Source organism: Ambystoma mexicanum, chromosome 4p (genome assembly GCF_040938575.1).
Source record: "Ambystoma mexicanum isolate Mex_15411 chromosome 4p, UKY_AmexF1_1, whole genome shotgun sequence".
NCBI lineage: Eukaryota > Metazoa > Chordata > Amphibia > Caudata > Ambystomatidae > Ambystoma > Ambystoma mexicanum.
The window spans coordinates 396646062-396664561 of NC_090927.1; positions in this window are offsets into that span (position 1 = coordinate 396646062).

Genomic DNA, 18500 nt, shown 5'->3' on the forward strand with positions numbered 1-18500 from the left:
GCGTGTGTCCATCAAATCAACTGCACAAACCACTGACAGAGTCATAGCAAGTGGAAATAACAGTATCCTTGTCACTCACACAAAAGCACACAACACAATCATTGAAACCTGTAATCACTTCCACATGCTCTCTGCTAACAATTGTGCAATCAGACACCCCATACAATACACAGGAGAACACAAGTAGAAAAGCACAGCATATAATATCAGCAGGAACTAATACTTGTGAGGACTGTTCTGGCCACCCTAGGCGTGTCTCACCCCAATATACCGGTGAAATAGCTACTCCATTCCCTGCCAACAATACAGCTCATGAAACACATCTACATATAAATAGTCATACAGGCTGAGAAAAGTGGAAGGTCAGTTCAAGAAAGATGCCCATCTCATCTTAGCTCTATTCCCTGGAGAGCCTGCTCCAGCTGTCCCCAGTCATGTAGCAATGCACTTCTCTGTAGGTGTTCAAGCCAGCCTACACTGCCGAGGTGTGGCGTGCAGACATTCCGCAACCATGTGTCCTTGCATTGCAGCAACCATCTCCCCTAGCAGAATGCCAAAGAAGAAAGTAAAACACAAGGTCAGAGCAGGTAACAAATCCCTGCACCCAATGACACTACCCTGTGCCCCCTGAGTAGCATGTACCAACTGCAAGCAATGGCACGCCAGCCTCCCACTTCCATGTCTCCCTCTGTACCCATGCAGCAGAACCTGCTCACCTCAGAACAATTTACTGAAAAACACCCCATACAGTGAAAGCATCCCCACCTACAACACCACCACTGTATGCCCCCATGAGTGCCATGCAATAACTGCAATCAATTACTCACCAGCCACCCATCTCATGTTTCCCTCTGCACCCATGCAGCTGGACCTGCTCACCTCATACCAGCGCACCTTAATACACCCAACACAGTGAACACATCCCTGCCACCACCAATGTCACAACATCCTGTGCTCTCCTCAGTGCCATGAACCAACCATCACAAAACATACATCTGACTCCAATACACAGTTATTTCTCCCTAAAGCATCTTCTCAGCTCACATAGACATGTATTGCGTGAAAGTAAACCAACTGGACAGCCTTGCGGTGTCCCATATGGAACTTGACAGCTATGGTCTATCCAGTGGCACTGAAGGGTGGGGTAGCATCCCTGGCCTTCTAGGGCCCTGTCGTCAATGCCTTTGAGTGTTGTCTTCCAGAGTGGGCTAGGTCCCCTGTGAGGAACTCTGCAGAGTAATGCTGCTGGCACACTGCATCAGAGACAGGTGCACAATTGCTGGTTCAGCACCCCTTGATGCCGAGGGATCTGGTTGGGACACCTCTAAGGCATGCCACCTGTAGAGGCCTGGGCATGGCCTGTCAGACATCCATGCTTGCTTGCCTAGGCATGCATTACAGAATAAAATATGGACTGTGTCAAGGAATCCTGCATGGAACTGTGAAACATGACAACTATGGTTTACTGAGCAGTGCTCTCTGCATGCCAGGGGTGTGCCTCTGGCCCTGCAAAGCTCCAATGTGTTTAGCAGCTGCCTGCCCAGCCAAGGTACCCACAGTCACCCTCCTGCTCCATAAAACCACCTGAGCGTTCCCTCCTGGGGCCACGCAGGGGGGGGTTGATCTGTGCCAGGAGGCCAGTGGCTGTGCCTGCTTATCTGGTTCATTGGAAGAGCTATCTTGTGCCCTGACATGAGCTACATGATGGCTGGCTGTGCCCCCCTACCCTGTGAACCTGCCTTGAACATGAGTTGACCACTTGCCTGGCCAGCAGCGGACCATGGGCATTTTGCAGGGGTCCCTGTCCCTCCCTGGCGGGAAAAGCACAAATGTGCCCTGGCCAGAGCATCACTGCTGCACCTTGTCACCCCTGACTGCTGGGCTCTTCCCTCCCCAGATGCTGTCACTGAAGTAATCCTCGTTAGTTACTTCATCCCCGCTTAGCAAGATGGTCACATTCTTCCTCTACCCACAAATGTTCTGTCGTCATACTGGGTGAGCAGATACTCGGGTGGCTGGGCTTGATCCTGGCCCTGATGGGGTGTTTCCCCAGCATGGTACCTCTTGCGTTGTCAAGTGCGTGCTGTCCTGATCTGGAACAAACACCACCTGGGGAATGCTTGCCTGATGGATATGGTTGCGAGGCCTGCGCCCCAAACCCGTTCCATGCTGGCAGTTGTGGAACACCACAGAAAGCCACATGTGTCACAGCCATCTGCCCACGGGTAGGGGAATGTGTGTGGGGGTCTCAGCCCACCAGCACCAGGTGCATGCTGAAAGTGTGCTTCACTTCACTGCATGAGGAGTGAAACTGTGTGGCCCGGCATCCCTGGAAACAAGTAACTGCACCGGGTCCATGGATCCAGTGACAGTGCAGATCTGAATCTGAGCTTAGGGGCACACAGCCAACAGGGGCCCTGTGACAGGCACAGTTGTTCCCATGGAGAGCTCCCTGAGACAGTTGATGTGAAAGTGACACTCAGACCAGTGTAGCCTTAGGAGGAACACAAAGCTGCAATGTGAGATTGAATTGATGATGATTAATGTGTCATACAGATCACACATACAAATTACAGCTAGCTGCATCTTTACATTGATGCATGAGCTGAGTGATCCACCTACAACAATCACAGACAACTTACATCCATCCAGATGTTGGCCCGAACTTGCTGGTGCAGGAAAGGCTGGGGGCAGGAAGCGCCAGACATTATGCCCGCATTGGGAGTTGGACCCATGCTCTTTTCAGCATCCACACTAGGGAGTCCAACAAGACCATCGTGGAACACAACAAACGTGTTCCCAGTGTACAGACCTCTAATTCTACTTGCTGGTCTATGTGGCAACATGATGGACATTCACTTGGTGATGGTGGCCAGGGTTTGGACAGTCATATGTGTGCCATGTGCAAGACCGCCAGCCCCATCACAAGATACAACTAGGGCCAATTACAAGTGCAGCAACTATAACATATCCATGTGGACCTAGACAAAACATTACTGCTGCCTTACGCTCTCAGGTCTGCGCTGAGCATTCCAAGGAGAGCTCACATATCTGAAACTAGCAGACAGTATAAATGGCTATCGATCAATGATAAGACCCAACCCAAAACTCTGACACTTACGCATAAGTCCTTGAACCACGCGGCCCGATGTACCTAACAGAAATGTTTAACCTCAGCTCATCCACCAGAGTCACCAGATCCTTGAACACCCTCGGCCTGATAGTCCCTAGATTTAAACTCCAAAAATCAGGTAGGACCAGCTTCCCAATCATGGTGGCACAGCTATGGAATTCGCTCCATCTCTCCCTCAAAACGACTCACTCCTTCACTAACTTCAGAAAAAAAAACATCAAATGGTTAACTGAGAAGCACTAACAGTAAAATATAACAGTATCTTACCATTATCCAATTCCACTCTGGATTCGACCTATGCCTTATATGCCGTGTAATGCATATTGGGAATCATGACTGTACCTTGCCACTAATTTCTACTCAATCTGCTGTTTTTAATACCACCTAATTGTACACTCTGCAAACCTGTAAGCTTTGACAACAGTATACTTGTAACATTTGTAACATATCCTATGCGCCCAGATACCCCTGGGTTAAGGTGCGCTTTAGAAATAAATAAAACAAACAAACAAACAAACCAGACTTACCCCCCAATGATTCCTTATTAAAGGATGTGAACTGAAGACATTCCATTCACAGGGAATCGAAAGACTGCTGTGACATTAATTCAAGTCACTACATCCCCAAATTGGGATTGACCAATTAGCATGCCTGATGCCTTCTTTGGATGTGGTAGCTGCTTGTCAGGCTCACTCACTTAAACTGAAACATGATTCACCCTTACCTGTGAGCACCATGGTGGACACAGTAGTTTGACTGGCAAGACATCATTATGTATGCAATATTGCTCTAGGTCTGATTAATAAACTAATCCCAGGAAGTCGGTGTCTGCTGGCATGTGTTAGCTGTTCATCTACCATGGAAATCAACGTAACTGAGCCAGCTAGCAAAGGGGACATCACTAACTCAATGAGCCATTTGTACTGTCACCGTACTAGCTATGTGTACAAACATGTGTATGGCTCACTGAATGAGACAAGCAAATGCCACTAGACAGCAGCCCCCTTCAGACTAGACAACACCCACCAGCCCCCCTCACATGTGACATCCACCTCCAGGCATCCCCCTCCAGACTGGACACCACCCACCAGCCCCCCTCACCTGTGACACCCCAGGCAGCCACCTGGCAGTTTCCCACAATACCAGCACAATGCATGCAATGCCTGAACCGCTGTGGTCTGACAGCACCATGAAGTGCAACACCAACATGTAGACAGCAAATATGCCCAACCACCGTCATGTACACCGCAAATACTCCCAACCGCCGACAGCTGCCTTACCATTGCCGGCACCAGAGGTCCCTCCATGAGTGGATTATCTGCTCACAAACCCTTCCAGACCTTAATCTGCCCCCCCATACACATGTGACAAGTGAATGCAAATCCATGTGCATGTTGTCCATGGCACATTGCCAAGGCTTCGAAGCACAGTAACTTAATGTGTGCACACGACAGAAGCAAACCTACCAAAAGATGTTGCAAGATCCACAAATAATGGCCAGGCGTGTCACAGCCTGAGCATCAGTGACCTAGGTGGAATGGGTGGCAAAATACCTGTCAAGGAACAATCACATGACAGGGCCCTGCATGGGTGATGGTAGGGCAGTCAGAGAGAGCCTGAGTCAAAGAGACCGGAGTATTGTTCTGCCACTCCAGAAGAGCAAACATGGCCCACTACTACATACCAGTGGTAGAGGTTGAGCGAAAAATGAGAGAAGGCAGTGTGTGACTGCACATGCTGGTGGGCGTGTCTACACGGGATGGGTTTTACACAGCAATGACAGACAAACAAACATGCTATTAACGTGACCATGGAACTCCTCCACAGTGAGCCCACCTCCCTCTACCCCAACCACACTGATGCCAAACACAGAGTGATGCTGCACAGGTAAATGGAAATGAAAACATACAGTGCAGACCCAGCCGTCTGATGGACCCACTCCCACAACTCAGTCACATTTGCATCCTTCCATCCACAACCATCCCAGCAATAACAACACACAAGCATGCATGCCACAAGACACATGACTTGCAATGGAGAGATGCACCGGCTGAAAATAGAATTATCAAAGAGGCTGACACACAAATGAACTGCATGAAGCATGAAATGTAACAAACAGAACGATGTACTGGATATATATATGTAAAAAAATAAATGGGTAATCAAGCTCAAAGCAGTCCAGAGGAAACATGAAATAAAACTAATATTCTATGCCTACAGAACTATATACAATAACAGCTGGGAAGGAAAGTCTGTAAAGTTTGGGGAAAATAATAAATAAAAAAAGAAAACCTACACTTAAATAACTATGTACAAAGGCAGCGGGCTAGTCCTCCACTCCAATCTCACTGAGCCTTTCCACGGGGGCTGAGTGCAGCGCCACATCCTCCCACCTCATGTGGGCTTCTGTTGTTGCCTGGAGGGCTTGCAGGTTTCCAGCATCTGTGTCTCTATCACTCGGGCGTCCCTGCAAGTGGCCTCTAGGATGGCAGCCCGCCTTCCTGCCCGGCGCAGTGCAATCTCAGCCCTGGCCATCACTACTCTTGCTTCCCGAGCCCGCTGCCTCTCTATCCCGATCTGCTCTTCATGTCCTCGGAACAGAGAAGACGTCCTGTGCCTCAGGTCCACATGTGCCTCCTCCTGTCTCACACTTCGCACCTTTCTCCTTTCGGTGGTCTGACCTGCAACAAATATGCCACAGTGCCCAGTGCCTGTTATGTGGGTACACCCTCTGAGCTGATGACAATACCCAGGGGCGTACGGCAACTGCACTGCTCATGGGTGCCTGCTATCCCTCCATTGCCAGTGACCCTGTCAGTGCCTGTGTAGGCACGGTGACCACCTCAGTTGATGTGGATTGGACTCCCAACTGTGGTCTCCACCAGACTTGGCATTGTGGGTGGGGCTGGTGCAAAGGGGGCCCTGCTGGTCTCTGGGCCAGAAGGCACCCTGGAGGACGACTGATGCACAGAGGAGGAAGACAAGGAGGTGATTGCAGCAGTGAACATCCCATGGAGGACACCACAGAACAGGCATGCTGCAAGCCTGCCGACAATGTGGTATAGCTCACTGTGATGATGGGCATGCAGACTATGAGTAGCCTGCCCATCATCACGAATGACACCTATCCACCTCGTCAACCAGGCCAGCAGGGCGAGCACATAATCCCGGATGTCCAAACCAGATGGTAAGGGGGTGTCGGTCTGGGTGGACACATCAGCAACACCGTGTGGTGGGTCTGGGTGGAGGCATCCTGGCAGGCGCACACTGCAGCATCAATAGCATAGGGACTAGATTTTGCACAGGCACCTTGCACAGGGTGGCCTGCACAGCCTCATGCCTCTGGGACAGAACTGCAATAGGCACGTCCACATCAACACCCCCACCTGATGCCATGGGCTGGGGTGCAATGGCCACCTCCTCCACCTCCCCCTTCATCAACCTGGATGACTCTGGGGCATCTGCTGCCATGGATGGCCCCTGTGTGGCATCACTGGTCTCCACTGCTGCTGAGGTGTCCCCTCGCACATCCACCTTCTTGGACTCAACCCCAGCAGCCATGCCCGATGTCACTGGTGCTGCCACAGCCACATCGCTCCCCAAAGATGAGCTGTCACGGGGTTGTGGCTAGGACTGGCACCTCTGCCTGGTGGAGGCATCCCTGCAGCCATGCTCTACAGCACTGCTTCCACCCTCTTCATCAGATGCAACTGTGGAAAAGGAGACACAGAACAGAAACATCAGTGTATTGCACCAAATCTGGCATCGCATCACCAACATTTACATGAACATGACTTGTCAAGGGAACAACCATCAGCCTCTATACCCACACACATGTACATGCAATCCACATCCATGCAGACACCTGCCTGGCCATCACTCTACAAAATCACATCAACTACTTGCCACTGTCACAACCAATCAATTGTGTATGCTATACACAAATGTATCATTTGCACATGCACATGTGAGCATGCCATAACAAGCACATACCACAAACATCAACTGAGAGGCCCCAAGCAGTGCGATGACCAATCACATCAGAATCGTTTGAACTGCAATGCCTCTACGTGACTAAATCAGACATCCAAATGCATGTGTTGCATCCAGGCATGCGTGATTCCCAGTCCCACATTCCCATTTTGGCACATACACATGAGTATCATGCGTGCACATGACACAGCCAACACTACCTCAACTGGCACACTTGTCATCCTGGCACATCTCAGACAGAAGTAACATTGCCAGCTCTACAACACACAATGCAAATGATAGCACATTTAAAATGCATATAGGTCTAAATGCATGCATGGAGAGCAATGTCTAGGGCATGTACACAGACATCCATCTCAGAAATATACTTGCTGCAAGCCTAAGGGGGTCGCTGTCAACATGCTGGTACATGCATAGTGCACATGCACCGTAGAGCATTGCACCCAATGGCTACTCACCAGTCGACTCCAGACGTTGACGTAACTCACTGACCTGGGAGTTCAGCGCCGGGTAGAACTTCTCCAGGACCTGCATGTTGTTATGTGACATCCGGCACACGCGTCCATGGTGCACCTCTGTGGTGGCACCTGCCTGGACGTAGCAGAGGGCCTTGCTGTGGGTCCTGAATTTCAGGTGCTCCCAGCGATTGTCCGCGGTCTTGAAGGTGCAGAGTGACACCCCCTCCGCGTTGATGACAGCTGTGATCCCATCTCAGACCGGCTGATGTCCTTCCTTGGCGCGTTGCATCACAGTGTCGAAGAGAGCATCATAATGTTCCAGGACCTTCTACACCAGGATGTCAACTTCCCTGGTGGTGAAGTTGAGAGCCCTGTGCCTCGCTGCCATGGGGTTGCAATTCTGGTCAGAGGATGATGGTGCTGACATGGCAACCCCCAGAGCTGGTTTGGGTGGGCAAGGTGGTCCTGGAGCTGGGCTGTGGAGCGGTGGTGGTGGAATGGCACGGTGGGAGTCCAATGAGGCAACTGAGGTGATCACAGGGACAAAGAAAGGCGCATAGGCAATGGCTGGACAGCCGGCACCCCAAACGTAGTGCTGGTTGACAGCAGGCACACACACTCTACAGGCAGCAGCAGATGGCAAAGGTGGAGGCAGCACAGGGCAGTAGGAGGCAGGTAAAATGGCACAGAGGCAGGAACATGGGTCTGCCGTGTCTCGCAATGTAGGCAGCCGGAAACAGAGTGAAGGGACTTTGCGTGTAAAAAATGAGAAAAGTGTGGACACGTGAAATCCAAGGAAAGGCCCTCAGCGCGTAACTTACGTGACATGCGCTGCACGCAGGCATTCAGCATGCCATATTCGAGTATACATTAGTACGTGCAGAAGCAAAGCCGAATTTGTGTGGCATGGGGAGGAGATGAACGAGTGGAGTACTGCGTGTTTTGGGGTGCCATGCAATTCATTCACTTTAAGGGCCATACAAACGTTTTATTTTGGTGGGGGATTTGCCTCATCACAGTGAGTTGCGTAAAAAAAAATGTCAACTCTGGGTGTCCCTCTGTATCGCGTACCACTATTCTTACCTTTCTGGTAGCTTTCCGGGATGCACATATGCATTTTTTGTGTTGCTGGGTGCCACTGTATATCAAGTACTGATTTTTTTCTTATTTTGAAAGCTTTCCTGGTATTGCGGATGCATTTCTTCTCCTTTTGGAGGGCCTGTGGGTTATGCATACCTTATATTTCACACCTGGCGTACATTTGAGCCTTGCTGCACCACAGAACTACGTCTTCCATCACGTAGATGGCCCCTTCACTCAAATTTCCCAGGACAATTACTTGGTGTGCCTTCCATATTTCTGTTACACCTGGACACCTGGAACATGAGTGGAAAGGTCCCAAGAGGGAAAAGGAGCAGACGTGGCTGGGGTCAGGGATGTGCTGTGGAAGCAGCTGCCCCAGCCGGAAAGGGTAAGGGATGTGCTGCGGAAGCAGCTGCCCCAGCCCAAAAGGGTAAGGGACGTGCTGCGGAGGCAGCTGCCCCAGCCCCAGGGAGTTATGCCATGCCCCAGGCCACTTGTGGTCTGGCATCTGGACCCCAGAGTGTTCCCAGCCACACAGGGGTGGTACCAACACCTTATGACTGGAAGGCAAACCCTGTCCAGCAGTAACAGGCTCAACCCCATGACACAGCACATGACACTGGCACGTTGAGGAAGAAGAACTTCCATGATGAAGAACTCAAGATTCTCACGGACTACGTGGCCATTCACCACTGTGACATGTGCCAGCATCCATGGAGCACACATACAACTACTCAGCGTATGGTGCACTGGCAGCATGTCACAGATAAGATCAACCCCTTAGGGTTTGAGAAGCGCACTGCTGCACAAATAGTGAAGTGCTGGAATGATCTCACCTGTCGCACCCAGTCCAAGCTGGGTGCTAACCTGGCCTCTGCTCTGACAACTGGAGAGGGGTCACCAGAGGAGGAGGAGCTGACCAACCATGAAGAGACTATGAGCCAATTCTTTGTACTTGAGCAGGTGCAAGGCACGTGAGGCCTGGAAAATGACGAGTTCACGTCCAGTGAGAGACCAACATTGTGCATCCTAAGTATGTGAAGTAAGGCATCAGCAAGATGTATAATTGTGTTGCACATCTGGCTGAATTAGAATGACAGCCTCGGGTCAACCATTTCTTGTGGTGTACTGACTCCTGTCCAGTGTACACAAGAGTGGATACAAACCATGTGTCGTACATCTGCGACATGATGCCACAACGTGCACAGTTCTTTTCTGCATCCTTGATGTGAGGGACTCTGCTCTGCTAGACATGTGAATGTGTCCGAAATCCTAGTTACACTTCATGCCATGGAGGGTTTTGAATCTCTTTTCACACACCGTGGTTAATAATAAGCAGCGCTCAGATACCTGAGGGTTCGTAGCGCTATATAAATGCCAAATTATTATTATTATTATTATTATTATTATTATTATTATTATTATTATTATTATTATTATTATTATTATTATTATCTGCGGCCCTGCTACATAGAACATCCAAGATGACACCCAACACACCTTATGGCGTGCATATGTTCCGACTGGGCACAGCCCTGCTGCCCCAATGGCAATGACTCCTGAGGCAAATGATATGATATGATATGGCATTTATAAGGTGTCTATACACAAATCGTTGTGAGGCCTGTTCCCTGTTACCCTCCCACACTCAGCCCACATTCCATGGGTCCAGGCCCCTCTCCCTCTTGTGGGCCACTGTACCTTGTTCCTATCTACAACTCTATTGACTTACTCTCTCCACTTCACAGACCTTGCCTAGGTGGTACTCTTACAATCATACATTAACTGGGACTGTTTCCTTTTTCCCAGACTTACGGCATGTTCCCATTGTGTACAGTCCCTGTACCAGGACAACACTGGTGTGGCATGTGATGGATGCACACTTGGATTTGGATATGTGCGTCTGCCTGTTGCCATGTGATGTAATTGCACATCACAGAGCGACATGTCCATTCCCATTTCACTGGTATTAGTCAACAGTTTGAAGTGCCATGGGTGATAATGTGCTTCTTAACTACCCTGTTGGTTGGCAATGTGTCCACTGGCAACATGGCCCTGAGCAGGGAATGTTGTTGCCAGTCTGCATATGCCATGCTCAAATAGCTTGTTGTCCATAGTGTGTGGATGCTGTGTTTCGTATGGCGACATTCCCTGCATTTTGTTGTATGACAGCAATGTGATACACATGTTTACTGTAGACAAGTTGTATATGTCTCCAAGTGTCTTTTTCTGTCCATGTGTAGGTGAGATGGCACCAGATGCAGAATAGGGGGAAGAGGATGATGAAGAGTCTGAGGTGCTTCAAACCACCAGTGGAGGACATGGTGTGGCAGTCCATGAGAACCCACTGGTGCTACAGACCATCCTGAGCCACGCTGCAGACACTTCTGAATCTTTGGACTCAACTGGCTCTGATGCTGAACCGGATGTGCATTCCTCAATGCTGTTGCAGGTGAGTGCACCAATGGATGGAGCAGTTGGGGCCCGTGAGTCTGCAGCCATACGCAAGCAGTGTGCCACCAGAGTGGTCAAGAGAGCGGAAACGTGACTTGAGCACTCCAAATGTGCGCTCCACTATGCCCCGAGTTGCAATATGGGCAGTGTTGTAACTTACCTCGGCAGGTGTGTTGAGGTTGCGTATGGGTGTCATCATGTATGTGCTCAGAGGGTAGGCACTGTCACCTGTAGAGATGAGAATGGTTGTCATTGTCATTTGTCGACAGTGTCTATTGGTCTGTGTGCAACATGCAGGCATGTGCATGAACATTCATACTCACTAATGAGCCATGTGTTGTATACTTCCTAGCTTCCAGGGAACGGTAGCAGGGACATCCTGAAGATGCAACTATCATGTGTGCTACCAGGATAGTTGGCATACATGTCAGTAATGATGCCCTTGGCATCACACACAACCTGAATATTGATGGAGTGCCAATGTTTCCGGTTGCCGTAAATGTGCTCTGTTGCTCTAGGTGGACGTAGAGCAACATGGGTGCAATCAATGGTACCAAGCACTTTTGGGAAGTGTGCCACCCCATAAAGATCCTGGACCACTGCTTGCCTTTCTACTAGTGTTCTGGGCATGTAGATATGCTGGCGGACAAAAGGACATGCAGTTATGATTGCCAACACCTGGTGTAAGCAGCAAGACTGCATGGCCTGGGAGATGCCACGTACTATGGCGATGATCTGCTGGAATGAGCCAGTGGCCAATAAATGCAGAGCAGTGAGTACCTTTTGCAAAGGGCTCAGTGCTTCGGAGCACATGGTGGGTGATGTGAAGTCATCTTCCCACTCGGTGACCAGGTCTACGATGATATGGGGGAACCTATACCTGCCATAGACCTGGTCATCAGGCATCCCAAAAAGGCTGGTCTTTGGGGGAATGATCCAGGCCCTGGCCATCCTCCTCCTCCTGCGGTGTCCCTGGATGATTGCTGCAACAAATGGTGCATTCATCGTGGCTGTATCTGTGCGTTTGTTGAGCATGCATGCTTTTTATGCATTTGTTAGTGTGCACTTTGACATTTACACCTGCTATCGCATGGCATAGGTGTTTCTGGATTTGCACATGCTTTTTCACAGTCCGCTGTGCCGTGTTCAATTCCATGAATACGTTTGTTTTGCGCGCGTATGGGCGGTGCGATTGTTTGACGGTGGAACGGCCCTTGTAACACCCACATTTTCGCTTGTTCTTCTGCATTCCACGTGTTCTACCCCCTTTTTAGGTGGCTGCGCAGGCCCGGCCAGCCCTACTCTTAGAGTCTTGCACAGGGCGTTCATCGGGTCGCAGTGATGTGGTGGACCAGCATGGATTCCTCGCAAGTCCCGGGTAAGCCCCACGCATTGTGTTCCATAAATGGAGGAACGGGGACAAGTACCCTATTTTCAGCGCAGATTATTCCATGAATCGGGCCCCAAATCAGCAGAATTACCGCCGGCAGTCATTCCGCTAAAATTCCTATGGAGTCCTGTGGACTCCATACATGGGGACTAACATCGCCATACCACCACTTGTAATCCCACTTATAATCTGGCAGTCATTCCGCTGGACCAAGTGGTGGAAACAGTAAGTCCGATTGGCGTTATTCCACCAGATTTACCAGCTGAATGCCGCCAGACTTGTAATAAGGCCCAAGGAGTTCTGCCTGACTGTTGGTGCTTATACAACCTGAAGCAACTGGCATCTGTACAGTGTGTTTATAGGTGGATATTGATTTGCACAATGGAGGAGTTTTGTTTGTAGTTGGGTGCCTTCACTTGTTGGTCTTGTCATGGTGTGTTAGTCGGTTGGTGTGATTTTGGTAGAGGGAAAAAGTTTTCTCTAGCCATTTGTGTTGGCGGGAGGAGTAGAGGTGGTTGTGTATGGCATTGTTTCTGGGTTTCTAAGAGATATGTAGAGGTGGGCACAATAGAATATAATATAGAAACAATGATATGTGCTTACTTGGGGATGCCTACATGTGAACCTATCAGAGTACAATGCACGAACAATGCAAAATACATTCTTGGAGGTGCCTAGATGTGAGCTCATAAGTGCACCTGGTGTCTCCGTATTTTACACTGACATAAATTTATTATTTTTCTAGCAGTATATTGCTTCCTTTCCATGAACTTAGCCGCTTTGTTTTTGACCATATCAGTGTTCAGACACTGCACCCTTCTCAACAGGAATGCCACTACCTTTTTTGATTCCCTCCACTTTTGGTGCACACTTCTTTTGACTACCCTGCACACGACCATAATCATACCCTTTTTGAGTTTCTTTTTTTCCCTTCCAATTTTTACATCACAGGATTATCCAATTGTGATTGGTGGTTTTTCCTCTATGGCACAGGCCAGGTACAGCCCTATTGTCGATCTTTATTAGCCTGAATATTATACTCTGTTTTACCAGGAATTCACTATTTCTTTTCTTTTCCTTCTTCTTTTTTCATCACAGACTTTGCCCTGATGAAGGTCCAATTAGGGTCTGAAATGCATTGGTCATTGTTGCATGCCTGTGCACTGATTAAATAATGTGTTCCACCATTGTCAACTTATTATTGTTTATTATTGGCACGATTTTGCTATTCTTTTAACATTGTAACTATATATTTTTGGAAATCTCAGCATGTTGTGCTCTTTATAAGTGTGCAGTCATCACTGTGGGCTAGCTACGGTCCTTCATCAGCATTTAGATGCCTAGATTTGAATCCAATAAAGTAAAAATGTATTTCCTTAGGGGTGCTTGGCGTGAAAGATAAAAGTGCACAATGTGAAACATTGAAATAAGAAAACACAATTAAAATACTTGATACATATTGATCTATATATTTACATGACATAATTAGATCAATGATGTTAGATGTAATTGCATTGATTACTACAATTGGAACAATTGTCAACATTTGCCAATAGCAAAATCTGACTACTAGTCTTTTTGCTGAAAAAATCTCAAGGTGTTATGTCCACAATCCATAACTGATCAAAATATTCTATCATGTAATATATTCTTTTGGCACACAACATGTGTCATTCCACTAGCAAGTGTTTCACAGACTCATAATGACTTGGATCTTTGCAAAACCGACAGACATTCTCTGTTTTCAATATCCTTTTCCGTGTGGCCAATAGTTCATTAGTCGGCCCTAAATTGAATGGAAGACATCGCCGAGCATTCCTATAAAATGGTGATGGAAATTTCATCAGGTAGGTCTCTGTCCTACGATGTCTATTGTGCTCAAACGGATTGGCTTGGAAATCTACATATTTTAGGCATGCATCGCCTTTGTTGATCTAGTCCTGCTGGAACTATTTTTCCTTTGCATCCGTGGGATTGGATGTTAACAAAGCTGTTGAAATGCCTACCGTTATTAGAGCCTTTTTTAATTCCATCTTCCAGGTTACAATAAAAGAGTGGTCAGAGGTCCTAATGTACATTGACAAAATGTGTAGCAAAGTGTTGGTAGTAGATATAATCATGCATTTCCTGTAAAGCGTACAAATTTTCCACAAATACATAGAGTGCAAAGAAAGCACCCCTAGTTCATGCCTTATCATGGGCATTGGTACTGCATTTGGTAGAATCAAAAGACGCCTCCAAAATGACACCTCTAATTTGGTCCAAAATGGTTCACTTTTCCAGGATTTTGTCTTAGCACCACAGAGCACTATAGGGGCCACCTCTTCATTATAAAAGGTTAATAGCGGGGCATATGAAAATTTGACATGCTTTGCATGGATGATGCGAGCAGGTGAAGTCACTGTTAGTGCTTTAGATTGTATTTCTAAGACATATGGGAGGTCACTCACATGGTCATTGGTGTTGACTCCTAGATATCGGTACTAACGGAGCGTTTCTAATGGTTGCTTATTCAATTCCCATTTATAGCTTTTTCGATCGTCATGTCCTTTACCAAAGTGTAGCACTTTCTTTTTATCTAAATTAATGACTTACTGGTTTTGAATTGCATAGTCACTCAGTGCATGCAACAGGTTTTGCAGGCCCTTTGGGGTCTTAGACAATAACACCATGTCATCCGCATAGAGAAGCCATGTGACGACTTGATTTCCTAGTTTTGGTGAGTCAGATTTAATATTCTGAAATGTCCTCTTAATATCAGCAATAAAGAAATTAAACAGGGCTGAAGCTAACACACAGCCCTGCTTAAGACCTCTAAAAGTCGCAATCGGGGAGGTTAATTCTTCTTCTGCTGTTGATCGATCCTGAATGGTAGTATCGTTGTATAACATTGCAATTAATGAACTTACAGTCAATGAGCATTTTGCTCAATTAAGTTTGTCTATTTGCATAGATCTCGATACTGAGTCAAATGCTGACCTACTGTCTATAAAGGCCATGCAAAGTTGCTGTTTCATTACACTGCAGTGAGATTGTATTCCCTTAATTGTCATCAAATTAATAGTTGTTCCCATTCCACTTACAAAACCTGTTTGAAATGGATTTCTGTGATGGAATTCAAAAGTCCATTTGTTGAAATGTCTCAGTACTAGACGTCCAAAAGAAATTCCCGGCACATCCAGAAAGGTAATCCGTCTGTAATTTGAGGGGACTTGTCTGTCACCCTTCTTAAAATTTGGCACTATTCTAGAGTTTTGCCATGATACAGGACGGCTTTTAGTTTTTAGGACATATCTAAAGATAGTAGATAGAATTTTTGCCCAATCCTGCGGATGTTGTTTGAGCATAGCGTTATGGAGACCAACTGGGCAAGGGGCCCTAGATGAACTTGATTTTTGTATAAAGGATAGAATGTCTTCTTCATCAAAATCTAGAGCCATTTCGTCAATTGTTGTTTCGATCAGGAATGATTTACTGTTAGATGGACGGGCATATAGATTAGGGAAATATTCTTGCCATGTCTGCTCTGATACTGAATTAATCAGAATCGGGGTCTGTGTTAGATGAATGACTCCGTTTAGCAGACTCCATGTCTGTCTAGAGTTCTTATCTCTCAGAGCAGTAAGCATGGCTTTACCGTTTCGTTGGTATAGAATTAATTTGTGAGACTTAGTTCAGTTTTTACATTGAGAGTTTTTAATTGTGTGAGTGCCAACGTTCGCAGTTAGTGCAAGGAATTTGTTATTTGTTTATCCTTTCGATAGATAATCTTTCTTGCATGCAATTCCGCATCATATAGATGTGAGCGCCTGCCTATGATTCTTTCTCACAGTAATAGAAGGCACTTCTCTGAAAGATTGAAGTACTGAGACATATTGTTCTTTCGCTATGTGGGCATCTTGTTTCCGATCATAATAGTCCCTTTGGATTTTGTCATTAAGCTTGTATTGTTTAAAGTAGTCTTGTTTCCCTCTAAAAATGTTCTACTACCCCTAATGTACCTGGTTTAGCAGAGTTCTTCGACGGGTCATCGACAGATCCCTCTTGGGTGAACTCCCTTTAAGGCAGGAGCCACGGGTCATAGAGATTGCTCGAAGAAAATGTGAACAGTGTCATTGAGACGGTAGCTTCGGCCTTAGTGGTGCTTGCAAACAATCGATCATGGACATCCCACGAAGACGAGGCGTGCTGTGCACCTCGATGATGAGAGTTTGCTGCTGCAAACAGTCAATGAAGAACGTAGGCCCAGCAAGGGTGTCAGGTCGTCGGCATTGAAGATCAGGACTCGACCACGGCTGGCTTTCGGATCTTTGTCAGCATCATATATATGGAAAGGCAGTGGAGCACAATAAGGAGCAATGCAATGCACCTTCTTAGGGATACCTAGATTTGCACACCCTAGAGCACTATGGATGGCAATGCACTTTCCTAGGGCTACCTAATTGTCCAAGAACCATTCAGATCACTTTTTTGCACATGGCTGATACAAGAACTAGAGAAATTAGGCAACTGGCTAGGACAGCACTGCAAAGGTGAGGCAAGTCCTTCCTACTTATAAAGTGTGTTTCTTATTCATTTATTTTTTGTTCACACATGCAGTGATGTACAGGGGCTGGCAGGATGGTATAATGTGTAATGGTGCCATCATGCAAGGCTAGTGGCAGATGGGCTGTGGAATCCTTGAAACTTTACTCACACTTCGTGCCCATTCTGACTGGCCTGGGTTGGCTTCCTTCTATGTATGCAGTTGAATTGAATGTAATGGAAAACTTTGAGGCTGCAGATTGTTTGCATTCTTTTCAGAATCTGCTGGATCACAAGGATGGCGGGACACTATTGGATACCTGCACACTCACCTGCACAAAGCCCCCTTTGTGTTGGTGGCAGAAGCTCGGTGCATATCGTGGCCTGCACTGGCAGAGGCTCATGTAAGCAGGAGAGAGGAGAGACAATGGCACCTTAATGCATCAAGCAGACATGTGGGTGTGAGCTAAAAAATGCATCATCGGATATCTGTTCCTGGATTTATAATGGGAAAAGAAAATCTACAAGTCCCAGAATGTGAAGCAGAAACCAGGATTGGATGTGCATTTTCAGAATGAAAAGGGCCATGCTGGCATATATCGTACATTATTAAGGGACTAATTCATGGAACGTTCAGTGCGGTGCACAGTAGCAGAGGCAGCTTTTGGTGCAGGGGGGCGGCCAATAGGGGGCCAGCAGAAGACTGGGGGGCGCACTGGGCACCACGGTGGATCCAGAGGGGGCAGACAACCCCCAGTGATCCCCCCTGGCTCCGACACTGGTGGTGCAAAGTGACTTTGCACTGGTGCAAAGGGATTACCATGAATTCATTGAATTCAAAATGTCCGAAGGAAAAAAAAAAGCGAACGTTATTTTATTAAAAATAAGTTTCAGTTTTCTTTCCCCCTGATTTTTCGGATAACCCCCTTCCCACCACATCCTTAATTACCTGTGGGCGGCACACCTCCTTGTGTCCCGCCATATCCTGCATCCCTTTGCAACGCCGGTTCCCTTCACTTGCGTAGATGGGGCTTCTTTTTTCTTTTGGTTCCTAAACTTTATTGCAACGGGTGCGGGGGACACCTGTGCAAACCGCGCTGACATTGAAGTGAACAAGGGTGTGGGGGGCTGTAAAGACTGGAGGGGGGTTACTGTACTCCTGCTCTCTATATGTCAGAGTTGAAGCACAGAGCACCCCAGCCACGATTCTCTATATGGCAACAAAGATCAAGCAATCAAGGCTCAGCTCTCAGGAGGTGATGCAGGCTGGTTCTTAAGTACAGTGTAGTCCCCAAGCCCCCACAAATGAATGTCCACATACTATGTTAGTGATAAAACAGTTCTTTATATAAATAAGATTCAGAATGTATATATAATCAATAACACACTTTGTGCTTTGCCAATACTAATATGATAAATATGTACAATGTCTATGTGGTATCACAGGTAACTCTTGGCTCCTTTA